The sequence below is a fragment of the Camelus ferus genome, chromosome 6 (genome assembly GCF_009834535.1).
Source record: "Camelus ferus isolate YT-003-E chromosome 6, BCGSAC_Cfer_1.0, whole genome shotgun sequence".
NCBI classification, from domain to species: domain Eukaryota; kingdom Metazoa; phylum Chordata; class Mammalia; order Artiodactyla; family Camelidae; genus Camelus; species Camelus ferus.
This window is the reverse complement of record NC_045701.1, coordinates 10,772,722-10,797,581: the sequence shown is the minus strand read 5'-3', so window position 1 is coordinate 10,797,581 and position 24,860 is coordinate 10,772,722. Positions and strand designations below refer to the sequence as shown.

The window sequence follows — 24,860 nt, the reverse complement described above, 5'->3', positions numbered from 1 at the left end:
ATCAGAAGACGAAAATCTCTGGGTTGAAAGGCCCCATTAGTACTTAACACAACAATCAAGAGAAAAGTTACACCAAGACATATCATTACCAAATTTCAGAACAAAAAAGATAAAGAAAACATCCTCAGATCTGCAGAGGTGGCGGGTGAGGTGCAGGAGACAGGAAACAGGTCATATAAGATCAAGAGTAATTAGAACAGAAGCTAGAAGACAGTAAAATAATACTTTCAAATTCTTAGCAATTCCTCAATTTAGAATTCTATACACCCAGGCAAACTTTCCATCAAGTGTGAGAGTAAGGACCAGCAACATGACACAAGATTTACTTCCCAAGTACCCTTTCTCAGGACGCTACTAGGGAATCCACAAAACCTGAGATTCAATTAAGAAAGAAGAAGACACAGGATGTACAAAACATGGCATTCAACACAATACAACAAAAGTTCAGTAGGCCTAGAGAACAACCAGTCCAGACTAGTCAAGAGAACAGCACCTTTAGGAGGAATACCTCTAGGAGACCAAAGATGATTAGAATATTAACTTTTAGACTACTTAAGTTTTACTGTGTAGGAAACTGAACTGAGAGGCTCCTGAAAGTGTGAGAAGACCTGGCTATAGATTTTAATAAAAAAACATGAAAAGTATTAATTGCTGGAAAAAACAAAAGAAAGAAAGAAAAAAAGTAAAAGGAAACCTATCCTCTCATATGCTATTCTATGTAGAACAGCGTATTAATAGCATATTACCATGCTCATCAGTGAACAGTATTTACTATGGTCATCATAATGAAAATACCTAATACAGATTTAACCAAAAATTAGGTAATTATATTGGAAATACTTGGAGGTAAAGAAGGGGTAGCTGTAAGAAAGCAAAAATCCTCATGAGAGAACATTACTACAAAATGGTTAAAACTGATTATGCAGGAGGAAGCATACATACATATGCACATAAGCACTCATCAAGAAACTGTGGAAACCATTTAAAGCCTTTTTAGGTTGTATGAATTTTTAAGCTATGTGTATATATTGCTTTTAGCTGAGATGGAGGAGAAAAAGAAAGAGGAAGAAGAGGGGATAAGGGGAAAAATAGAAATAGTACTGAAGGTATAAACAAAAGTAAGAGCAATGGAGATGGATACAAGTGGTGCTTAACCAGATACACAAAAAAGAAAAAAAAAAAATATATATATATATATGAATGATACAAGGGAAGAAAGAAAAAAAACCTCCAGGGTCTGGTTTAGACAATAATATCTTTAATTTATCATTTAATTGTAGTCATTTCTAAAGGTCATTTTTTATTATACTAAAGTAATACCACTTCTACTACTGACTCAAAATTAAGACAAAGTTCTACTGTGGTCTTATAAGACAGTACTAATTGAAACAGTGCTTTGGGGATGGCATACAAAGGAAACATCTTAAAGCAGGCGCCATTCTTTTATAAATTAAAAAAAAATTTCCCTTCTATCAATGTATGTTACAAATCATTTCCTGGCCTAACATTATTTAAACATTTAGTATTCCACCAACCAAAAAAAAAAAAAAAAAAACAACGAAGGCCTTCTCATTTTCCCAAATGTCATGGACACTATTAAGCAGCCCCATCTTTTCTAAACTATACTGTTTCACTAATTATAAGGAGTGCTTCAAGTCAAATGATTGAAAATAATATTATATGTTCAAGGCCAAACTGAGCTCCTTAAGAGTGTATTTCTCTCTTTGCGTTAGATAAGCAGTAGGGATATAGTATACAATAATCTATGGACTAGGAAACCAGGCAAAATCAGGCCATGCCTAATTTTAAAAGATAAGGGAAATTCACTGTACACTAATAATAAGGGTATCATTTATTTCCAGTTGGTACATGTTAAGAGTTGAACTGTGTGTCTCCAAAATTCATATATTGAAGCCCTCACCGTCAATACCTCATATAATGTGACTATATTTGGAGGCAGAGTATTTAAAGGGGTAATTAAGCTAAAATGAGATTACAAGGGTGGGCAGCTAATCTACTATAACTGGTGTCCTTAAAAAAAGAGATCAGGACACAGATACAGGTATGGGGGTAAGACCATCTGAAGACACAGGAAGCAGATGAGTCTATAAGCCAAGGACAGAGGCCATCAACAAATCCTTCCTTCATGGCCCTTGAAAGGAACTAACCCTTTCAACACCTTGATCTTAGATTCCTAGCCTTCAGAATTGTGAGAAAATAAGTATCTGTTGTTTAAGCCATCTAGTCTATGATACTTTGTCATGGCAGCCCTAGCAAACTCACACAGAAGACAAAGGTCTTTCTCACTCTTTTTACAGGGCACTGCCACTGTTAATACATCTAGGACACACCGTTGAGAAAAAATGTTTAAAGATACATAATAGCTTTACAATTTTTCTTAGAAATAGTTTTTGTCTATGCATAAAAGAAACATGTGATTATACATACCAAACTGGTAACAGTAGCTATCCATGGGCACAGGGAGAAAATTTTCATTTCTACTTTACTCATTTTCTAATTTACATTATTTCTTTTTATGGGAGCAGTTGTTACTTTAACAATTTTAAGTGTTTTTGTCTTTAAGGAAACGTGCCTGTCTCATCCTTTCTCCTAAAGCAAAGTTATGAGGACAAAAACCACATATAGTACTATCAATCGTGGCAGCAACACTTAGATTTTGGCTGAAAAGTGTTGTCCCCACCAAGTTGAAGAGTTGGCTTTCTGTACTTTGTTATCTAAGTACTGACACATGATATCAGTCAATTTTATAAGTCACTTTAAGTAAAGCCAAATATTGAAACATGAAACTTGGGATTCAGAGATTCTTAGATCTAATTTTGACCTCCAAACTCACCATGTATCTCCAGACGAGGCAGCAAGTTATATCTCAGTTTTCCTTACTATAAAATAAAGATACCTGGTATTATAGTGGATTTCATTAAATTAAATGTACACATACTTAATCTTTTTTCCTACAAAAAGCTCAATTTTTAAGTTTGATATGTTTGGCAGATAACATATGACTTACTCTACAAAATTGGTTCATTCCTGGATAAACTCTAATTCACTAAGTAAAATGGTGATTTGATTAAGTTCTTACTACCTAAAGAAGTCTGAATTACAAAGTTACAAATCATTTTTTAAAAGCATCCTTTTGTAAAAATCAATAATCACCTCACAACGTACTATTTTAGTAAATACGAATTTTCTAATGCTAAGTGACATTAATCTATAACTATTCTTCACATTTCAGACGTAATTATTTCTTTAAGAAAATATAATTTTAAATAAATTTTAGTTTATATTTTTCTAGGTTTTTTTATTCAATGAACGTTAAAAAAATAGTTGAACTTAAAAGAAACTTAAGAGAAAAAACTTAAAAATGTAGAACTTAAAAAGAAAAAAACAGTATTTCATCATAGATTAATTCATTCAAAAATAACTACTCAAATTAATCATACTCATTGCTTTCCATATGTAAGGTAGCGTGCTAAGTTCTAGGGAAAAAATTAAGTCATAGTACTTGTCTTCAAAAATTTACAATCTAGTATGACTATAATCCAAAACAAATGCTGCTAGAATTAACATCATAAAAAACTTGAATTTCCTTATTTAAAACAACGATGTTTCTGGATTTATACACACATACAATAGTGTAATTTTTTAATATACAAATTTTTAAAGAACTGTTTGTTATAAAGCAAAAAAAATAAAAAATAAAAAAATTAGATGACAAAAACCTAAAATATTGAGATACACAGCTAATTCAACCTTCACATTCCTGTTTATTATCAGGCTGAAAAAGCAAGTTTTCTGGCTTTTTAATTTTCAAATTATTTGGACTGAATTAGTCCACAGGAAAAAATTATTATTTTAACTTCAAAAGTTATTGCTATAAATGTTTAAACTACTATTAAAAGAGACTCTACTGAATACTGTATTTAACTAAATTCAGCAACTTCTGAGGTCTGATTGTTTAAACCTCTTTAACTCAATTATTTGAATAGTTGTAGCCTATCCTTAAACTAACATCAGTGGTATGTTCTGTCAAGTGATAAATACATGACAATTCTTGCTCAGCATTAAGGACCTACTAGTACCATGATACAGAATACTGTTTAAGAACCTCAATAACACAGCCTATGAGACTCACATATAATATTTTTGTTAAGTGACCATGTAGATATCATTTATCAAAACTCTAAAATTAGTATTCAGTTTACACATATTCAATTAATAAATGACCTGTCTGCATGAACAGCATATCCACCGCCTATGACTATAGAGATGATTTTAAGATAACCTACTTCAAAAAGCTGAGGACCATAGTAGTTACTTAGGAACCTCAATTGATACACCAGCAAACAAATGGAAAAGCTGGCAATTAGAACTATAATTACAGCCAAAAGCTGCACTGTGTAACACAGTAGCCACCAGCCACATGTGACTATTTAAGTTTAATTAAAATCAAATAAAATTTTAAATTCAGTTCCTCAGTTTCACTAACCACATTGCAAATGTTCAGAACCACATGTGGCTGGTGCCTACTGCATTGGACAGTGCAGCTAAAGAACATTTCTGTTGGACAATGCTGGTCTAAGAAGTCATTGCCAAATTTCATTTTGGTTAATAAACAAACACACTTTCATGGATTTCTTTGGCATCTCAACCACTGGAGCATGCCAAAACTGTCATGATAAAAAGCTCTCAAGTCACCACTTCAGAATTTTGGTGGTAAGGCAAGGAATTCTGGAGGATAAAATCAGCTGCTATTGAAGTGAAATATCCAGCAAAGATATGTAGTGGGGATCTCAAAACTCCAAAAGATTTCCTGCTTCTGCAGCTCAGAGTTCGCTCCAAAATAGCCAGAAAAGAATACTCTATACTCAGCTACTGACTTAGGTAGAAATTTCATGCCCATGTTTAATATACTTGTTTCTATGGAGAAAATAATGAATTCCAAGTAACTGAGTTACAAAGACTTTTTAGATTATAATTCATTGACTTTTGGAGACTGCTCACGTAAATAATTATAATTACTACTTTACAATTTTTGTTTCAGCTTTTATATATCTAAAATTAAACTATATCTTAAGGATTTTGTTCTACAAAATTTTTTTAAGCCAATGAAAATGTGGGTCTAAAATGTTATTTGAAAATTTTACTTTTATTTATTGATAGATATCACCTAATGCAATGTCACTGTGATAAATAATAAAGGTCATGCATTTACTCCTACTTACTCTCTACTAAGGGAAAAACTAAGCAATTCCACAAACCACAACTGTAGAGTCTACACATAAGAAGAGGCTAGAAGCCAGAAGAACCAAATCATAGCCCTAGCACTGCTACAACTTTCAGTCAAGTCATCTTACAATTCTGGGTCTCAGCTCTTAGTTCAATTGAATGATTTCTAAGGTTTAATTCAGTTCTTCATTTATGTGGTAAGTAGAATGCAAAGGCAAATGGGAGGAATATGATAAATGGTTAAGTTCTCCACCTAACCAGACTCCAAAAGTGAGAGTTATTCAAAGAAAATAATCCAAGAAATCACATAATAAAGTTAATCTTTGTTTTTTTCTCATCATAAAAATAATGTTTTAATTGGGAGTTGTGTTACTAACCAAGAAGTTGGCAACACCAAAACTGGCTATGATTAACTTAACATAAAAGGGAAACTGCAAAGGAAAAATATAATCATTTCAAATAGTGAAAATGTATATTCAAAATAAGTACAGCATGTAAAATTAAAGTTCAACTAACATAAATGTAGTCTAACATGCTAGCTGTAAGAAACATATTTTTAACTATTTTGCTTATGTACTTAGAAGAGTTTTTCAATGGAATGATTCGATGACACAGGGTCATTGGAACATCGTTCAAAAAAGTTTGATCTGTCACTTTTCTCTTCTCACAAATTTCCCAAGAAATAGACATTCAAATCATTCCACTCACTTTAAAGCTTTGGTTTACATTCTATTTCATTTTATAAATAAATCTTTAGTCTCCGTCAGTAAATAGCATACTGAAATAGAGGTCTACAATTTTAGAATTCTAATCCCAAGTGAATGGAGCTTTAAGGATTCAAAGTGGATGCTTAACTATGAGTAACAATCTAATATTTCCAATTCTGGTTTTATGATCTTGTAAGAATTTCCAACTATCACAAACAGATACTAAAAAAAATACTATTAATTTAATGCTCATTATCTTAGAAACATACACATTCTTTTGAGGAAGAAGAGTCATGTTTAAAACTCCAGTTTTTTATCACCTTAGTAGCCATCACCTATTGATTCCATCATGGAAATTAACTGTAACAGGATTATAAAAGCAGAGAACTATTGTGTCTGCTTTGGCATTTTAAGACAAATCACACAAGCAGAAACCTTAATCATAAGCAATAAACCCATATATGACTGAAAGAGAGACACACAAAAATTTGATTTCATAAAATTCAGGTATTTAAATATGAAATTTTAGACAGTAAGTAGACGAAATTTCGACTCAGTATTTCCTCCTTTTGTGTCTTTTGTTTTATTGTTAGAAAACTAAGTATCTATCTTCTTTAGAATCAATCCATTTGTTACTGCGAAAAACCACAGACTTATTCTTGAAAAGGGCATATTTCAACCACACAAAATGTACAATTGAAAACATCTGATCACTAACTGCTAAAGCAATGCAGACAAAATACTGGAAGATTACAGAAACTCTAGAAGATATTTCATTAACTCTCATTCAATTTCTAAAAGAGTCTAATTTTTTTGCAGCAGAATACTGCCTTCTGAAAACGGTCACCCAGTCCAAGAAAAGGAGAAAAGGACTTAAAAAAAGAAAAATATAAACATAGCTTTTTTTTTAATAAACCAAAAATTTCAAATGTCACTTTGAAAAAAGATTATACATTCAGGAATCTTAACGGTGAACAGGCCAACAGAGAAGAGCAGGGGTTAGAATTCAGCCTTGAATGAAGCAGTCTACAAATGCAATCAGAACAAGGACAGGGAAAATTCAGCTTCTGAAGAAGGCTACCCTAGCAATTTCTGAGAATATAGCTCAAAGAGCAATTAGGCCAGCTTCTCCTGTCCACCTTCGAGATTATAGAAAAAAACTTCATTCTCTGAATGTGGGTAGTCAAAGAACTACCTCTTCAGTTCTCTGAAATTAGGAGAAATCCAGACGGATTCCTTAAATCTTACAGGGGACCAAAATATGTCACTTTGGCATACTTTGAGTTGAAGGCAATTAAGCAGAAAACCCAAAAAGATCTCTTTCCTCTCCCCCAATCTGTCTAAAAGCAGGGCACACATTTCCCCATTGTGAAGGGCTTCCCCTTCCCCTCTCCTTTTTCTTCCAGGAGGAGGAAAAACCACCATTATCACTGGAGACAGAAAGCTGGCATCAAGATCAAGAAGGATTTGCACAAACCTTACTAAAAGAGCCATTATCTTCCATTAGTTTCCCCCATATATTTACCTTCCCTCAATTTATCACTTCTAGAAGCCCAAGCCCCTTTTCTTTTGACCTGTCACTTCTCCACAAATTTACCACACTTTTAAAAAATGGTACATAAACTCCCATGTCTAACCACCTCTTTGATTCTTCATTTTTTTAAATGAAGACCTCCATTAATGTAAAACTTAAAATAATGACATCAAATAAAAATCTGTACACCTTTTCTCCTGTTAATCAGTTTAATTTGCATGGCTCAGGTACTTTACCTAAGAGGATAAAGGAACAGGGATTTTTTTACCTTCACTACAAAAGCCAAAACAATTTCTAAGTTAGTGAGCTCAATCAGATATTCTAAAGACAATAAAAATACTTTGTAATACAAACAGTCAAGACTCTAAAATGATACACTTAATCATTTTCTATCTAATGCAAAGGCATAATCCTCATTGCTGCACAGGATATGAAAAAAGCCTCTACCTGGAGAAACTATCTGGTGAGGGGATTATGATAAATAAATAAACATCACACAAAACAGGGCATGGTACCTGTAATAAAAACTGAAAGTGCTATGGTATAAGTTCTTGATAAGGTGCTGGGGGAACCACAGAAATAAGAATTTTGCAAAATTTTGTGCACACTTGTACATTTTCTGGGTGCATCAAATTGTTATAAGGGTCTATGAACAAAAAAGGCTGAGAATCTTTAGGTTAGTTTGAAAAAAACAATCACATCTAGCTGGGGGATTTGAAAATGCCCCATCACGGAAGAAACATATCCATTAATCATTAAAGGAAAGATGATTACATAGTGTTTTTTAAAAGTAAAAATGCTCATTAAAAATGAACCAAAGATACAAAAAGCATATAGAGTAAAAAGTATGAGTCTTTATTCCCTTTCCTGCCCTACCCTCAATCACACTCATTAGAGTTTAGCATGTGATGCAAAGGACAATAATAGTGATTGAAGATACAGATAGGGTTATGGTTCAGGATAGTGATTGAAGATACAGATAGGGTTATGGTTCAGGGATAAGAAGGGCATTCCAATGCCCTAGTATGTCTTAAATGTCCTATGGCAATATCCATAGCAATAATTCAGATAAAGACCATATCGTGTATAGATTAAATCTATAGATGAGTAAATAGTATAACATGTTAACTAATAAATGAGGCTCTTAAAAGATCTCAACAAACTAAAATGAATGGTAAAATCTAGCAAAAAATTAGTTTTGTATTTGCTTAAAAAGAAGATTTTACAAAAAATATAAATTGAAGATGTACTACTGATCAGTTTGAGTTACCAGAGAGCCAATAAATCAGAGGATCAAGCATTTAAAAAGTATGTTTATTAAACATGTACTATGTACCAGACACTATGACAGACAGGAATACAATGATGGTCAAAAATTAAGACACAGGTCTTGCACTCATGAAGCTTACAGTCTAGAGACAGGGACAAACAGTCACACAAACAGATTAAAGTGTCCATGTTAAGTGCTATGAAGGTTATGGACACAGAATTTTTACACTCACACAGTAAAAATATTAGGTCTAGTTAGCATAATCCAAAGTAGCTTCCCTAAAAAAGCAATGATTATTTAAAGGATGAGGTGGAGTTAACTAAGCAAACAAGAGAGGAAAGAAAAGTATTCCATGCAGAAGGAATAGCATGTGCAAAACATCTATGGCACAGCAAACATGAGAAATTGAAAAGAAACTAGTGTGACTAGAAAAGAGAAGCAAGAAGGTATATGATGGGAGGTAAGATAGGAGTCAAAAAACTCCCTGGATTTGCAGCACCTTGGAGACCATGTTAAGGAATTTTGCCCTTATCCGTAAGAGCAATGGAAAGCCAAAGAGGGGACTTTAAGCAGAAACTGTTATGATCAGATTTGTGATAGTGTCAAAATTACAGAATTTAGAAGAGCTTACCTCCTCTGACAAATAAATCAAAAATACATCTACATGTGGAACAATTCTCAAAGGATACCTACTGAACTCTGGCAGAAGATCTCATACAATCAAAACTACAAGAAAGATCACTAGGTAAGACAAAAAAAAAAAAAAAAGAATTAGATGGGACCTTCACCCCTGGGAGGGAACTGTGAAGGAGGAAAGGTTCCCTCACTCTGGGCAGCCCCTTTAGCACTGGGGAGATGAACTGAGACAGATAGGGAACTTCAGAAGCTTGGAGGAGAACAAAGCAGCTGGTGTGCAGCAGGCAGAACACAAAGAGACCAGCACAGAAGGTCCATGCCAACTCACTGCACTCCCCAGATCAAGATGTGTGTCTGTTGGTGTCTGTGGGGGACTGGGTACTACAACTCGAGCTTCAGAGGACAGAATCGGGGAGAAGACTGGGGTTGGCTGTGCAGAGACAGCCTAAAGGGGCTGGACTGCAAGTGGTACAGACTGCAACTGAGAGTGTGTGCAATGGAGCCCAGACCCAAAATAAAACACCCCATTTTTAATATAAGTGAAGGGAAGGGCAGGAACCCACCATAGCAGCCTCCTTCTCAGCGTGCTCACAGCCAGTGCAGCTCTGCTCCTACAAGCTCGAGGAGTTCGCAAGCACTGGCCAGTTGCCTCCAAGCAAAGACAGGACTGAAATTTCAGCCCATTCCCAGGGACCACGTGACTTTGGAAGCGGGGCTGAAATCTGAGCCATGTCCCAGGCAGCTTTGGCAGATTAAAGCCACCAGTACCTTTGTAAGCTCAGCACCTATGGGACATCCGAGCAGATTACTGATTGCAGCTGGGGCAGGTCCTGTATCGGCTGCTGCAGGCTTTGGGGGCATGCACATGCAGAGGCGGGGCTGGTATGTGGGCTGAGTCCATAGCTCCTACAGGCTGATCCAGGTGCATCATTACATGTGACTATAGTGTGTCCTGGTGTGCATGACTTCAGCAGGCCAATATATTTGATAAATATAGATGTAAAAATTCTCAAAAAATATTAGCAAACCAAATCCAAAAATACATAAATAAGATCATACATACACTACAATCAAATCGGATTCATCCTAGGATCACAAAAAATGGTTCAACATATGCAAATCAATCAAGGTGATACACATCAACAAAAGAAAGGGCAAAAATCACATGATCATTTCAACAGATGCAGAAAAAGCATTTGATAAAATTCAACATCCATTCATGATAAAAACTCTTACCAAAGTGGGTATAGAGGGAACATATCTTGACATAGTAAGAGCTATTTATGACAAACCCACAGCCACATTAATACTCAATGGTAAAAAGGTGAAAGAATTCCCATTAAAATCTGGAATACAACAAGAATGCCCACTCTCACCACTTTTATTCAACATAGTATTGGAAGTCCTAACCATAGCAATCAGACAAGAAAAAGAAATAAAAGGGATCCAAATTGGATAGAAAGAGGTAAAATTGTCCCTATATGCAGATGACATAATACTATATACAGAAAACTCTACTAAAGGCTCCACACAATAACTACTAGAATTGACAAATTCAGTAAGGTAGCAGGATACAAGATTAACATACAGAAATCTGTTGCATTTCTTTACACTAACAATAAAATATCAGAAAAAAAAAGTTTAAAAAATTCCCTTTAAAATTGCATCAAAAGATAAAATAAAATACTTACGAATAAACTAATGATCAAGGAGGTGAAAGACTTATATGCTGAGAACTATAAAACACTGATAAAGGAAATTAAAGATGACTTAAAGAAATGGAAAGATATCCCATGTTCTTGGATTGGAAGAATTAATATTGTTAAAAGGCCATATCACCCAAAGCAATCCACAGATTTAATGTGATCCCTATCAAATTATCCAGGACATTTTTCACAGAATTAGAATAAATAATCCTAAAATTTATACAGAATCACAAAAGACCTAGAACTGCCAAAGCACTACTGAAGAAAAAGAACAAAGCTGGAGACATAACCCTCCCAAACTTCAGACAATACTACAAAGCTACAGTAATCAAAACACTGTATGGTACTGACACAAAAACAGATATATGAATCAATGGAACAGAGTAGAGAGCCCACAAATAAACCCACACACCTATAGTTAATTAATCTTCAGCAAAGGAGACGAGAATATACAATGGAGAAAAGACAGTCTCTTCCTCAAGTGGTGTTGGGAAAGCTGGACAGCCACATGTAAATCAATTAAGTTGGAACACATCCTCACACCACACACAAAAATAAACTCAAAATGGCTTAAAGACTGAAACATAAGACAAGACACCATAAATCTCCTAGAAGAGAACACCGGCAAAACATTCTCTGAGATAAATCACAGCAGTGTCTTCTTAGGTCAGTCTCCCAAGGCAACAGAAATAAAAGCAAAAATAAACAAATGGGACCTAATCAAACTTACAAGCTTTTGCACAGCAAAGGAAACCATAAACAAAACAAAAAGACAACCTATGGACTGGGAGAAAATACTTCCAAATCATGCAACTGACAAGGGCTTAATTTCCAGAACATATAAACAGATCATACAATTCAGTAACAGAAAAACAACCCAATCAAAAAATGGTCAGAAGACCTAAACAGACATTTCTCTAATGAAGACATACAGATGGTCAAAGGTACATGAAAAGATGCTCCGTATCGCTAATTATCAGAGAAATGCAAATCAAAACTACAAAGAGGTATCACTTCACACTGTTTAGAATGACCATCATTAAAAAGTTCACAAACCATAAATGCTGAAGAGGTGTGGAGAAAAGGGAACCCTCCTACACTGTTAGTGGGAATGTAGTTTGACATAGCCACCATGGAAAACAGTACGGACATTCCTTAAAAAACTAAAAATAGAGTTATCATATGATCCAGCAATCCCACTCCTGGGCATATATCTGGAGAATTCTCTAATTTAAAATAATATACATGCACCCCAATGTTCATAACACTATTTACAATAGCAAAGAGACAGAAGCAACCTAAATGATCATTGACAGACAACTGGATAAGAAGTTGTGAGTCCTACATATATAGGACCACTAGTCAGCCACAAAAAAAGAATGAAATAATGACATCTGCAGCAACATGGATGGACCTAGGGATGATCACACTAGATGAAATAAGTCAGAGAAAGACAAATATCACATGACATCACTTCTATGTGGAATCTAAAAAATGATACAAATAAACTTATTTACAAAGCAGAAACAGACTCACAGAGATAGAAAACAAACTTAAGATTACCAAAGGGGAAAGGCTGGGGAGGGATAAATTAGGAGTTTGGGATTAGCAGATACAAACTACTATATATAAAATAGATAAACAATGCCATACTATATAGCACAGGGAACTGTATTCACTATCTTACAATAACCTATAATGAAAAATAACATATAAATATAACTGATAAAAATATAAATATATAACTGAATCACTATGCTATGCACCAAAAACTAGCACATTATAAAACAACTACATTTGAATAAAAATTTTTTTTAATTATAGAATTTGAATTTAAAATCAAAGAGATGGTGGTTTTATTCTATTCTGTCCTAACCAATCCCCACTTGGAATACTATGTATTGGCTATGATTCTTTTTTTTTTTTAACTTTTTATTATTGAGTTATAGTCATTTTACAATGTTGTATCAAATTCCAGTATAGAGCACAATTTTTCAGTTATACATGAACATATATATTCACTGTCACTTTTTTTTTTTGCTGTGAGCTACCATAAGATCTTGTATATATTTCCCTATGCTATACAGTATAATCTTCTTTATCTATTCTACACATGCCTGTCAGTATCTACAAATTTTGAAATCCCAGTCTGTCCCATCCCACCCCTCCCTCTTGGCAACCACAAGCTTGTATTCTATGCTTATGAGTCTGTTTCTGTTTTGTATTTACGTTCCTTTTTTTTTTAGATTCCACATATAAGCGATCTCATATGGTATTTTCTTTCTCTTTCTGGCTTACTCCACTTAGAATGACATTCTCCAGAGATATCTATGTTGCTGCAAATGGCATTATGCTGTCATTTTTTATGGCTGAACAGTATTCCATTATATAAATATACCACATCTTCTTTATCCAGTCATCTGTTGATGGACATTTAGGCTGTTTCCATGTCTTGGCTATTGTAAATAGTGCTGCTATGAACATTGGGGTGCAGGTGTCTTTTTGAAGTAGGGTTCTTTATGGATATATGCCCAGGAACGGGTATGATTCTTTAAACTTTCAAAAAAGAGAAAGAAAACCCAACTCAAACTGGCTTCTACAAAAGAGAATATATTGGCTTATTTACAGAACTATCTGCAGTTCTGTAAGTAAATTTACAACAACACTAAGTAAATCTGAATTTTCTCTCTCCATTCCTGGGCTTCACTTCCTCTATTCTGATTCTTTCCTCAGAAAGGGTTTAAACAACACTAAGTAAATCTGAATTTTCTCTCTCCATTCCTGGGCTTCACTTCCTCTATTCTGATTCTTTCCTCAGAAAGGGGAATTTAAACAACACTAAGTAAATCTGAATTTTCTCTCTCCATTCCTGGGCTTCACTTCCTCTATTCTGATTCTTTCCTCAGAAAGGGTTCCCGCATTGTGAATGACCATAGCAGTTCCAACTTAACACCGTCAAAGATTCTAGACCAGGACAAGGATAAGAGGACCAGTTCTGATTGGAGTTGATTAACTTGTCTAAAGTAATATGCCCCTCCTTAAACCAATCATTATTGTTCCTCCTGGTACCAGAGGTACCAACTAAAAAAAATAAATTACTTAAATTAAATTAAAAATAAATAAATAAAATAATAATAATAAATGAAAAAAATTTAAAGCCACAAGAAAACTACTGAAGGAGGGGATGGTTCTCCAAAGGACAGTCAAGACATCTACTAAGATAAGGGTGAATGGATGTTGGGTAGCAAATACAACAGATGTCCAATACAAGGAACTAAAATTAAAGCTTTGTCTAGGTCAAAGGACTAAGATATTTAACCTGGGAGACATGAGTCTGTGGCATAGTGGTGGTAAAAGTGAAAGCTGTTTACAGATATTTTAAAGTTTGTCACAAAAAAAAAAGGCAAGAGGGTGACTTGTTCTTTGTGGCTCAAGTGATAACAATAACAATACTGATAACATTTACTTGTTTTGAATAAACTAGAGAATTTCATTCCTACTTTGAGCTTCAACACAACTACTTAATTCATTACATACTACCATAAGTTATAATAATTGTAAATTATAAGTTATTTATAATAACTGATCACTACCACTAGCTAACTAATTAAATGCATACATTATTTCATCCAATCCTCAAAATACTCTTAAGAGGCAAACACTATTATTAGCCCTGCTCTACATCTGTGGAAATTGAATTCTAGAGGTTAAGTACCTTGCCCAAAGTAAGGTCAAAGATTACAGCCACACACTATTTGCTTCTTCTGGGAACAAGGCCAAAATTATAGGTAGGCAGATTTCACCTCAATATAAGAACAAAATAATAAGCATTTAAAATATTAGGAAATGAGATGGACTTGAGATGTGATAGATCACCAAAGAAAAATATGAAAAGTTCAAGCACTACACAATTGAAAATGGTTACTTTCAAGATCCCCAAGGATGCTTAAAACCCTAATATCATAAACATATTCATCTAGTATATATAAATTTTTGCCTAGACTAAAAGAAAAGAGGGATTTGTTATTGTTTTGTGGGAAAAAAATTGTCCTAATTGAGAATGTTGCATTATGAAAGTTCATTTTGGAACTAGAAATAAACTATTTTGGTAATCTACCTACTATACCCAAACAGTTTCTAGAAACTTTCAAGTACAATGTAATGAATGAAGTATCCAGGTTGAAGCTCAACACTGAGAATGAAATTCTTGAGTTTATTCAAAGGAAGTAAATTCCTGAAGAAAAAGTAATAGTTGATCATTTAAAATAAACAATAAAAACTTCATTTTAATAAGTAAGCTTATTTGATGGTTTAACTCAGAACTCCCAAAGATATCAAGATCTACTTCACAGATACTGATTCAAAGCAAACGTCTCAAATATCAAATCATCATGATAAACCAACTTCTTAAAATTTTATTATCTGTTAACACAAAAAAATTGAATGGAATATTAATGAATAGAAAGCCTGTGCTTCAGCAGACTGCTTAAATCTACAAGTCAATCCAAATCAGCACAGTCATTAAAAGCTTCTAAAAGTTGAACCCTTCTTCACAACAAGGTATGGGGAATCTCTCTTTGGACATCTCCATTTTGTCCAAAGAAAAGCCTCCTGCTGATCCTAATCCAGGATGCAGACCATTTACTGTAGTTACTATCACCCACTCTGGCAGTCAAAACTGAGCTGAGCACAACAGGACAGCTGCATTTTATACTGCACAGTATTCTGCTAAAGGTATCCACTTTAAGATCCCAGTAACTCACCCAAAAACCAAATCAAACAACCCTTTCTTCCTTTTTCATTTTCCTTATTTTGCATCTATTGTAACCCAATTTCTAGAGACATCCTTTTCAGTAATCTTCCGTATGCCAACAGGATGGTTCTCTATTCATCTTCTACTTTTTAACTCTTTACAGATTCTCCATATTCTCTTCCTCCTCAAACAATGTAAACTCAGGTTCCAGAGAGTTTTGATCTCAGCCCTACACAAACTGTTCCCTAAAAACAGATCTAATAAATTCCATAGTCTTAGCTATCAGTTCTCAAAAGCAGCCTATAAAATCATCAAATATTAACCTCCAGCCCTGACTTCTCAACTGTTTCAGTCCATCATCTTTTAACTGCTGAAAACTGCTACCTGGATACTTACCTCAAATCCAGAATTTCCAAAAGTGAACATAACTTTTCCTTGAAAATTAGTTCTATAGCATTACTCATAGTAGTCAAAAAGTGGAAATGGTAAATGTTTATCACCCGTTGAATAGATAAACAAAATGTGGTATATCCATACACTGGAATTTTTAAAAAGTGAAGTACTGACACATGTGACAACATGGATGAACCTTGAAAACACTGCTAAGTGAAAGCAGTCAGTCACATACTGTGTGATTCCATTTATTTAAAATGTCCAGAATAGGCAAATCCATACAGGCAGAAAGCAGATCAGTGGTTACCAGGGGCTGGAGAGAGAGGGAAAGACTGCTTAATGGGTAACAGGTTTCCTTTTGAGAAGCTGAAAATGTTCTGGGATTAGATAGCATTGATGATTGCACAGCACTGTGAATATACTAAATGCCACTGAACTGTACACTTTTAAATGGTTAGAACGATGAATTTTATGTTAGGTCAATTTTACCCAATTTATAACAATTAGTTCTACTTTTAAACTTCTTTCTACCAATGAAACTGTCATCCTTCTACAGTTTTTTTCAATGTCCCTCTCTCATTCACCATTGTCTTATCAATTCCCCAGTCCTAGAGTCTTCCTTCAAAATATTTCCCACAACCAACCTTGTCTTTCAATTCATCAGTACCTGTTCAGGCCTTCAGAACCTCTCACCTACAGCAACAGATTTACTTTGTAAGATTCACTTTATATTGTATCTTAGCACCCAGATCTACCTGCTTTCGTCTATTCAATACAGAACCACCAAATTAACAATTTCCTAAAATAATGTTTCCATTATGTCTCATATTAATTCCAAACTCTTCACCAATACATGCACAGCTGGGTTACCCTAGTACTAAAAGCTTCCAGAATTCAGTGAGGCACAGAATAGGCCAAACACTCTAGGAGCTGACACTTCCCACAGTGGTTGTGCTACCAGGTTTGCACTGTCTAATCCAAGAAGAGAACGTGTGATCCTGAGCTAGAAAAGCTGAGGCTGAAGTGAGGGAAGACCAAGGCATCACATCTTACAAAGTGAATATGCAGCGTCTGGTACCCAGTATTACAATGAATGAAATGAACTTTTTCTGAGACTCAATTTCTTCATCTGTAAAGGATGGATGATGGTAATACCACCCATCTCAAAGTAGTGTTTATTTTGAGGATGAAATGTGACTATGAATATACTTTATAAGCTCTAAAACACTACAATATAAGAAGTGAAAGTTTAGCAAGATACCTTGTGTTATAACTTCTCAAAAGAACACAAACAATGTAGCGGCAAAAGCAGTACCAATTCTTATTTACCTTTTTCTATCCAATTAGGTTGGGACATTTATTACTTATTTTTCCTCATGGAATTTAACAAAGCCACTTTCATGTCACATTTTGTTTCATCAGGGCCTTTCTATTAGCAGTCAACAACCCCGTACAACTGAAGTCAGATCATCTTTAAACTTGAATAGGAAAAGGAAAATGAGTGAGTGAGTAAACAAAGGAGAAAGGGATTAGGATTTACCTAAAATCCCAGACCCCTCCCAAGCCCTCCAGGTTTTGGTTTTCAAACTTGCCAAAGGTAAGAACAATTACCCACAAAATAAGGAACACATTGGGTAGAGCCTAGAAGCAAGGAGTAAATTATTTCATAGACTAATGATCTTTCTTTTGGTTAATATCCCTCAACTGAAAGGCATTCAGGCAGTTGTCAGGCTGAAGAAATTCCAAACTAGGCCAAAAAAAACAGTGTGGCCGATTAATTTCTAAGGATGGAATCCTCACCTATACCCAACAAACCCCAATCTGAGAAATTTAAAAAATACCTATTAATTTACTTTAAAATGACTATTAGAAACCCACTGCATATTAACAAATTTTTTTTATGGAAAAATAACTATTTCCTAAACCAAAATTTAGAGAGGAGTGGTACTGGTTTTACATTTTTGCAAATCTCATTAGTAACTGTTAATAAAAACAGCTGGATTCTCTTTATCTGCTTCTTCATCCAATCTGTTGCACTACATTGTTCTGTTGAAATGAGGAAAATTCAGCTTCATAAAATAGGTAGGTGGTAAATGGAGGGCCTTGTAGAACCCTTGAAAGTGCCTCAAGTCCCCAGACCACTGCTATGCTAGGAAAACCAAGTTACAGCCTTTGTTTAAAGACAACTAAATGACTATACTGGCTATAGTGGCTGCTCAAAAATTTTGTATACACCAGTCCAAAGAGTAAATTAATAATTTTAAACTGTTAGGGAATATTCAAGTGATGAGCACAACATTAAGAAAAAGCATTACTGAGCAGTAATAATAAGGCATTTTGTTTAAAAATATATTGAAGCAAAACATACATCACTCCAAAAATCAGATTTTGTTCATCATGGTGTACTCAGACATAAAGCAGAAATGTCTGCAATGAAAATGATTAAAATAAAAAATATTTTTAGTTTAATCCAGTTCACCAAAAAGCCTAAATATTACGTCTTGATCCTACAGGGTTCCAGTTAATCATTTTTAACCATGGAGGATCTCTTAAGGTAAAGTTTGGAAGGAAGGGAAGGATAAACTAGTAAAAGTATTTTAGAGCAGAAACTCCATGGAATAACATTCTTAGAACTACCTGCATTCAGTACAGATGTAGTACAAAAGGGTAAAAAACCAGTCATGGTAGTAGGAGGTAAGTAGGTTTAATGTGTGTGCTGGAGAGCAGTGGAAGTCCATATTTAGCTGTCCAAATTAACCATTAACTTTCAGTATACTATCAGAGTTCATAGGAACAATTTTAGTTTTTTATTTTCTTCCCTGAGCAGTTCTAGTTTTAAAAATTGACATTTTATGACTTTCATTATTTCCTAGGGATCTTCAAACAACAAAGGGAAAATTTACTTATTACTTTTAAACAGAATAAAACTTACTCTATCTTAAAATTACTATATGAGCCTATATGATCATTTTTAGATCTAAGATACATTATGGTATCTGAGTGATTTTATGTTTCTTAAATCTTGAAATATTTTGCTAATTCTATCATCTAGGGTGTTATTTCACCATTGCTCATCAACTTTTCCCAACTATGATTTTTTTAAAAACCAAAATAGTAAGAAAATAGAAGAATGATTTAATTGCCTAGAAGAATAATCCAAGAGTGAAAAAATCACTAATGCATTATTCTTCACCTTTCTTATCTTTTTCTTATTGTTTTCCACAAAATACCAACTTTCAAAAAGGTATAAAAGACTGACGGCATCATCTTTGTAATCTGTGTCGTGAAGGAAAAATTTTACTTCTACCCGTTTAGCTTAGAATATCTGGGGCCTGTGAATTAAGCTAACAAAGGACAAATCAACAAGAGAAAAAGCACAAAAACTTTATTAATATTTACATACACTGAAGTTCACAGAAAAGAAGTAAAACTCGAAGAAGCAGTTAGCCTCAGGGGTTTATATACCACTTTAACAGAGAAAAGGAAATTGGGGCTTTGAGAATCAATAAATCACGGGGAAGAAACTAGAAAATATGTGGTAGAACTAATAGAAGGTAAGGGTTATTTTAGTTGGGTCTGTTTGTGCAAACTCATCTCAGTGTCAACTCTCCATCTCTGGGGATAAGAGTCACACCTCCCTCCCTGGTACAGCAGGAGAAAGACCTTCACAAAAAGAACTGTATGCCCTACTTTTAGGTAGTTTATGGGAGGGGAAAAAACTCTTCCTGCATCTGTTGATTCTCAACTGCCTTCTGCTCAAAATAATCCTTATATCAAAGTGGCATATTTTAGGGTGGCATGACCTGATCCTCTTCAATCTGCTTGTAGTTTTCCGTGAACACAGTTAAGTATTCAGAACTATTTATCTTCTGTCCAAAATGGAAAAGAAGAAAACTGACAGAGGAGGCATTTCATAACTATTAGGTGAACCTGAAGATAAATGCAAAGATAGATAGCAAGCACTTCAGACTGTAATAATGGCAGTGAAATCTGGGAAATCTCAGACAAAGTCTTCAGATGAAATATCCTAGAAAATTTTTCTCAAACTCAACAATCAATGAGTGAACAATATTTTCTAAAAAACTAAAAGGAAATACAGTGTTCTCTTCAGCAGGAAGGGCTGGATCATGCAATATTTTTATAAGAATGCAGATCATGCTCTTTTGCTAAAAGGATATGTAACAGTATTCTTTCATCCTCATGTTTGTGGGCTAAAATTTAATTTGATACAGTTCTTAAGTAGAGAAGTGTTAAATGCAGGTGTATACACAATGTTGACTAGAAGGAAACAGATGATGCAGAAATCTTTTAAGTTCATTGGAATGATTATTCTAATTGGTGTCTACAAATCTAAAACTCAAGATACCTTGCAATTATGAAGCAAAAAGATGGCCATCTTCCCTTCAACAAAATTTTGAACCACTGAAGGTTTCAAAAAATTTTTCAAGTGTTACATTTAATGATGCACATGCAAAATGGAGATCCAGAAGGAATGATAAACTAGAACCTATTAGGGAAGTATCTGGAATCTCAAATCACTATTTACAATGTTAAATATATTCTAAGTTCATGTATGACAGCTGATGAGTTGGTCGTATTCAATGATGCCCATTTCAGGTATATATACCTTCAAAACCTGGGAAATACAGTATACAAAATCTGGGCAACATGTGATAGTATAACATCGTAAGCTTGAAAGATGCAGATCCACAAACTGTTTCAGAAAAGGAGTGAGAGAAGAACCAAGAGTATTACAAGAATTGACAAAAAAAATTGAAAACTGTGTCAGAAATACAACTTAGGATAAATTTTTTATAAGTTTAGAATTGGCATGGTATTATCCAGCAAGAAATTTCCCTTACTTGGCAGTATCAAAAAGAACAAGGCTGAACTTCTGTGAACTTTCCCAAAGAGAAAGCTAGAGAAGTCAACTGCACATAACCTGGTTTTCAAACCTATTTGATGATTCTTACTGTTCTAAATAAAACTACTCTTCTCAGCTCAATGCATTCTCAAGCATCAACGGATTTTTTAAAAACCCTGCATAAGGTAACCTGAAGAGAGTTACATTATAAATAGAATAAAGGAGGGATAAACACTGATTAAGAAAGTCAGAACCTACCCAGCTGACTGCTGAACACAACGGTTAGATGCACCAAACCCTGCACAGTTGAAAATCCGTGTATATAGTTGGCCCTCTGTATTCATGGTTCAGCATCCATGGATTCAACCCAACTGCTGATCATATGGTACTGCAGTACTTTTATTGAGGAAAAAAAAAAAACTCACATGGATTTGTATAGTTCAAACCTGTGTTGTACAAGGGTCAACTGTATTTGCAAAATAATGACTTAAAGATGATGGCCTATGATTGATACTACGGTCACTATATGGGGAAAGCTTCAATTACAAAACTGTAAGTTACCAAGAAGATTACTCATTCAACTAGGAAAAGCAGTTGCAGAAACTAGGAAGAGAATTTGGGCTTACGCTATAACCACAATATTCTTGTGCACAGGTCTAAGTGGGAAGAATAAAGGAAGAAAGATGCTCTTTGTGTGGAAACAAAAACTAAAAACAAAACAAAAATGTGTGCTACAATTATAATATTTGCCAAGAGCATTCAAAGGTTATACATATTAATTGTAGAGAGTGGTATGTAATTAGATGCATGAGATAGATTTTTGTTCTTTATTTCACTAAGTACTTACAAATACATCTGGTAACTTTAAATTCTTATTAAAAGCTAATTTGTTTTATATTATCCCTTTATTCTTCTGTATATTATATAAATTAAATTATATAATGATATAAAACTATATAAAATAATTTAAAATGCAAAGAAATAAAAAGAAATAGTTCCTTTTGATCTAGTAGAAAATAGTAATCACTTTTTCCTCGTATGTTGAGTTAAAAGTATCCTTAAAACAAAACTGCTTTGCAAAAATGAATAAAAACACATCTTTGATAGGAGTTACCAAGTAAATCATTATGTATCTCTTTAAAATAACCTGACTGAAAAATCAAATATTTCTGAGTCCTCTGAAGCAGGAAAAAATAAGCTATTCAGGACTATATATCTACTTAATATGTCATAAATATTTCTCAACCTTCAAAAGTTAATTTTGAAATAATATGTTGTCAGTAATCTCCAATTTCCTGTCATCTAAAACTATAATTTACTTTCTATTTACAAAAATTGCTATTCCATGTTAAGTACATACCCTGCCCAATCTGTAGAGAAAAAGAAATCTTGGTATGGTTCTAAATGTTCTTTAGAATAAAGAAAACAAGTGTGAGAGAAGAGGGTACAAAATTATTTATCCCTTTGACCTCCTCTCCCCTATTAAGTAAACCAATTCTGAGAATAAAACACCAGACTGAAGAATCAGGACTAAACTAGACAGCCTAACTGGGAAAAATGGGTTAAAACGGAGATGCTGAGGATCATCAACCTCCTACATTAAACTACTCCAGACCTTTTCTATAATCACAGCTTCCTACTGCTACAAGGGTCCTAAGCAAACCTTCAAAGGGGGCAAACACCTACCGATACCTACTTTCTGTCTCCTCTCCCCTCATCACCCTAGGCTCTGGTGCCAAATGGAGCAGCAATTCCAAGTTCCCTAAACTAGATAAGTTAGTCCTGTCCTTCAAAACTGCTCCCATCCCTCATCCCAAACACCCATTTCTAGAGGATTGCTCTCAACTGTGTATTATCAGATTACTACAGGTAAATTCATACCAAATACTAATGCCAAAATATCACCCCATGGATTACTGCTAATTGCAAAGGGAAACGCTTAAAATGGATAGGTAGTCTGTCACTGCCTTATCCAAAAGATCAAATTTAGGATTACCAATAGAACAATCCTACTTTCTGTGCCTCCTGATGTTGTATAATGTGCAATACACTGCATGACTTATAAAACATTCTTGCTAAAAATATTTAGCCTGAACTACTCAAGCCTTTAGATCTAACTTCAAGTTTACAAGAGGGTAGAGGGTACAATTAAACCCCATGAGGAAGAAATTGTGAGTAAAATACAGAATGGGGGTTACTCTACAAGCCTACCCACCTCCTCTCTTCAAAAGGTCAATGTCCTCCCCAAAAAGGGGGGAGGAGGGGAGAAACTACAATAAATTAAAAGAAACACAAATGTAGTGCATAATTAGATACTAGTTCAAAATAAATGACTAAAAAGGACAGGGAAAACGTGAATACATACTACATACATATATAAGATTATCAGGGATTATGTAGGGTGTGACTATGGTATTGTGGTTACATAAAAAATTGGCCTTAATCTTATGAAATACATACTGAAACACATACAGTACTTAGGTGTGAATTGTCACTATCTACGAAACACGCTTTGAAAACATTCAGTTAAAAACAACCTGTAACAGATAGACAAACGTGGCAAAATAGTAACAACTGGAAAAACTAGGCGGTAGGTATGAGTGCTCACCTGGGCTATTCAACTTTTCGGTATGTTTGGGGAAAAAATAACATGAAAACTAAAATAACAAAAGTTTAGAAGCTAAGAAATGAACTCTTAAAAACATAAATGTAAGGGCAATTGAACAGTATTTCTTCAATTTTGTAGGTGAGCCTCTTTGCCTCTTCTCACTTACCTCATTCTCACAAAAAAAATGACACTTAATATTAGTGAATTGAGCCCTAAATGAGGCATCAGAAAACCTAAGATTCTAGAAATGGCTTTATCACTTCCTAGCCATGACCTCATTAAAGACCTCTCACCCGGAGAGCTCTCTTTCCTCACCTCAGTTCTATCAACACAGATCACCGCAAAAGGGTTCAGGAGAAACAAATAAGGCGGTATCAGAGACCGATACAAACGCAATGGAACTAAAACATCGAGACCACATAGTCCCAACTTAATTCCCTAAACAAACCCGTGCCTTGATCGCAGGCACAGTAACTTTCTGCTCAGGGACAGCCTGCGTTGGCACAGTAATCCCCCAAAGCAGGACACCTCACAAACGCGAAGAGGTGGCTCGTTTCAATTTTACGTTTAATGCCGCCAAAGACAGCATTGTTCTTAATACACAGTCCATACAAACATGAAAACAATAAATAAATGAAGTCTAAATTCTCAGAATTCCCTCTTTAAACTAACACCTCTTCGCAAACAAAGAAAAACCCCTGGACGAAGGTCTCCCGTGCTTGCAGAAACGGGTTCACTTTGACGTTTCTCCTCCCTAGCCGATTTCTCCAGAAAAGCGTTAACACTGGAGATAAGCTGGGAGGGCAGTCCTTCCATCTCTACGGCAGGATAAACCTCGGAGTGAGATCATTCTTTCCGTCTCCAGAAGTGAAACCTGCAGGCTCTGCTAGGAAATCGTGTAAACAAGTCCACGTTTCTCCTCAGGGCCCCTTTGCTGTAGACAATGACGGGACGTCTAGGGCAGAGCGGGGAAGTCCTTTGACAAGGAGGAGGGTGTGAGCGGGAAAGACGGGTCACCTGGGCGGGGGAACCTGGGCCCCGAGGTCCCCGAGGCCTCCAAGTTGTCACCCCCTTTGGTGTCTATGCCTACGACTCAGGACACTCGGGGGAAAGCGGGAGCGAGAGGAGCACGGGTCCCTCCA

At 34.9% G+C, this 24,860-nt stretch overlaps 1 protein-coding gene across 8 annotated transcripts in view; it reads right to left on the bottom strand.

Annotated features, from left to right (window-relative positions):
- ZNF280D (zinc finger protein 280D) overlaps nt 1–24,860 on the bottom strand; it is a 248,542-nt gene that overhangs the window by 85,491 nt on the left and 138,191 nt on the right. For 4 of the 8 annotated variants that reach the window (XR_004320421.1, XM_014556711.2, XM_032481106.1 and 1 more), the window contains exon 1: nt 17,576–17,596. The exons of 3 other annotated variants lie outside the window; for them this stretch is intronic. The gene's annotated coding sequence lies outside the window, so the exon portion shown is untranslated. Of the gene's footprint in view, nt 1–17,575; nt 17,597–21,368; nt 21,507–24,860 lie in introns of those variants that run through there. One more of the 8 variants, XM_032481104.1, reaches the window with a different exon arrangement.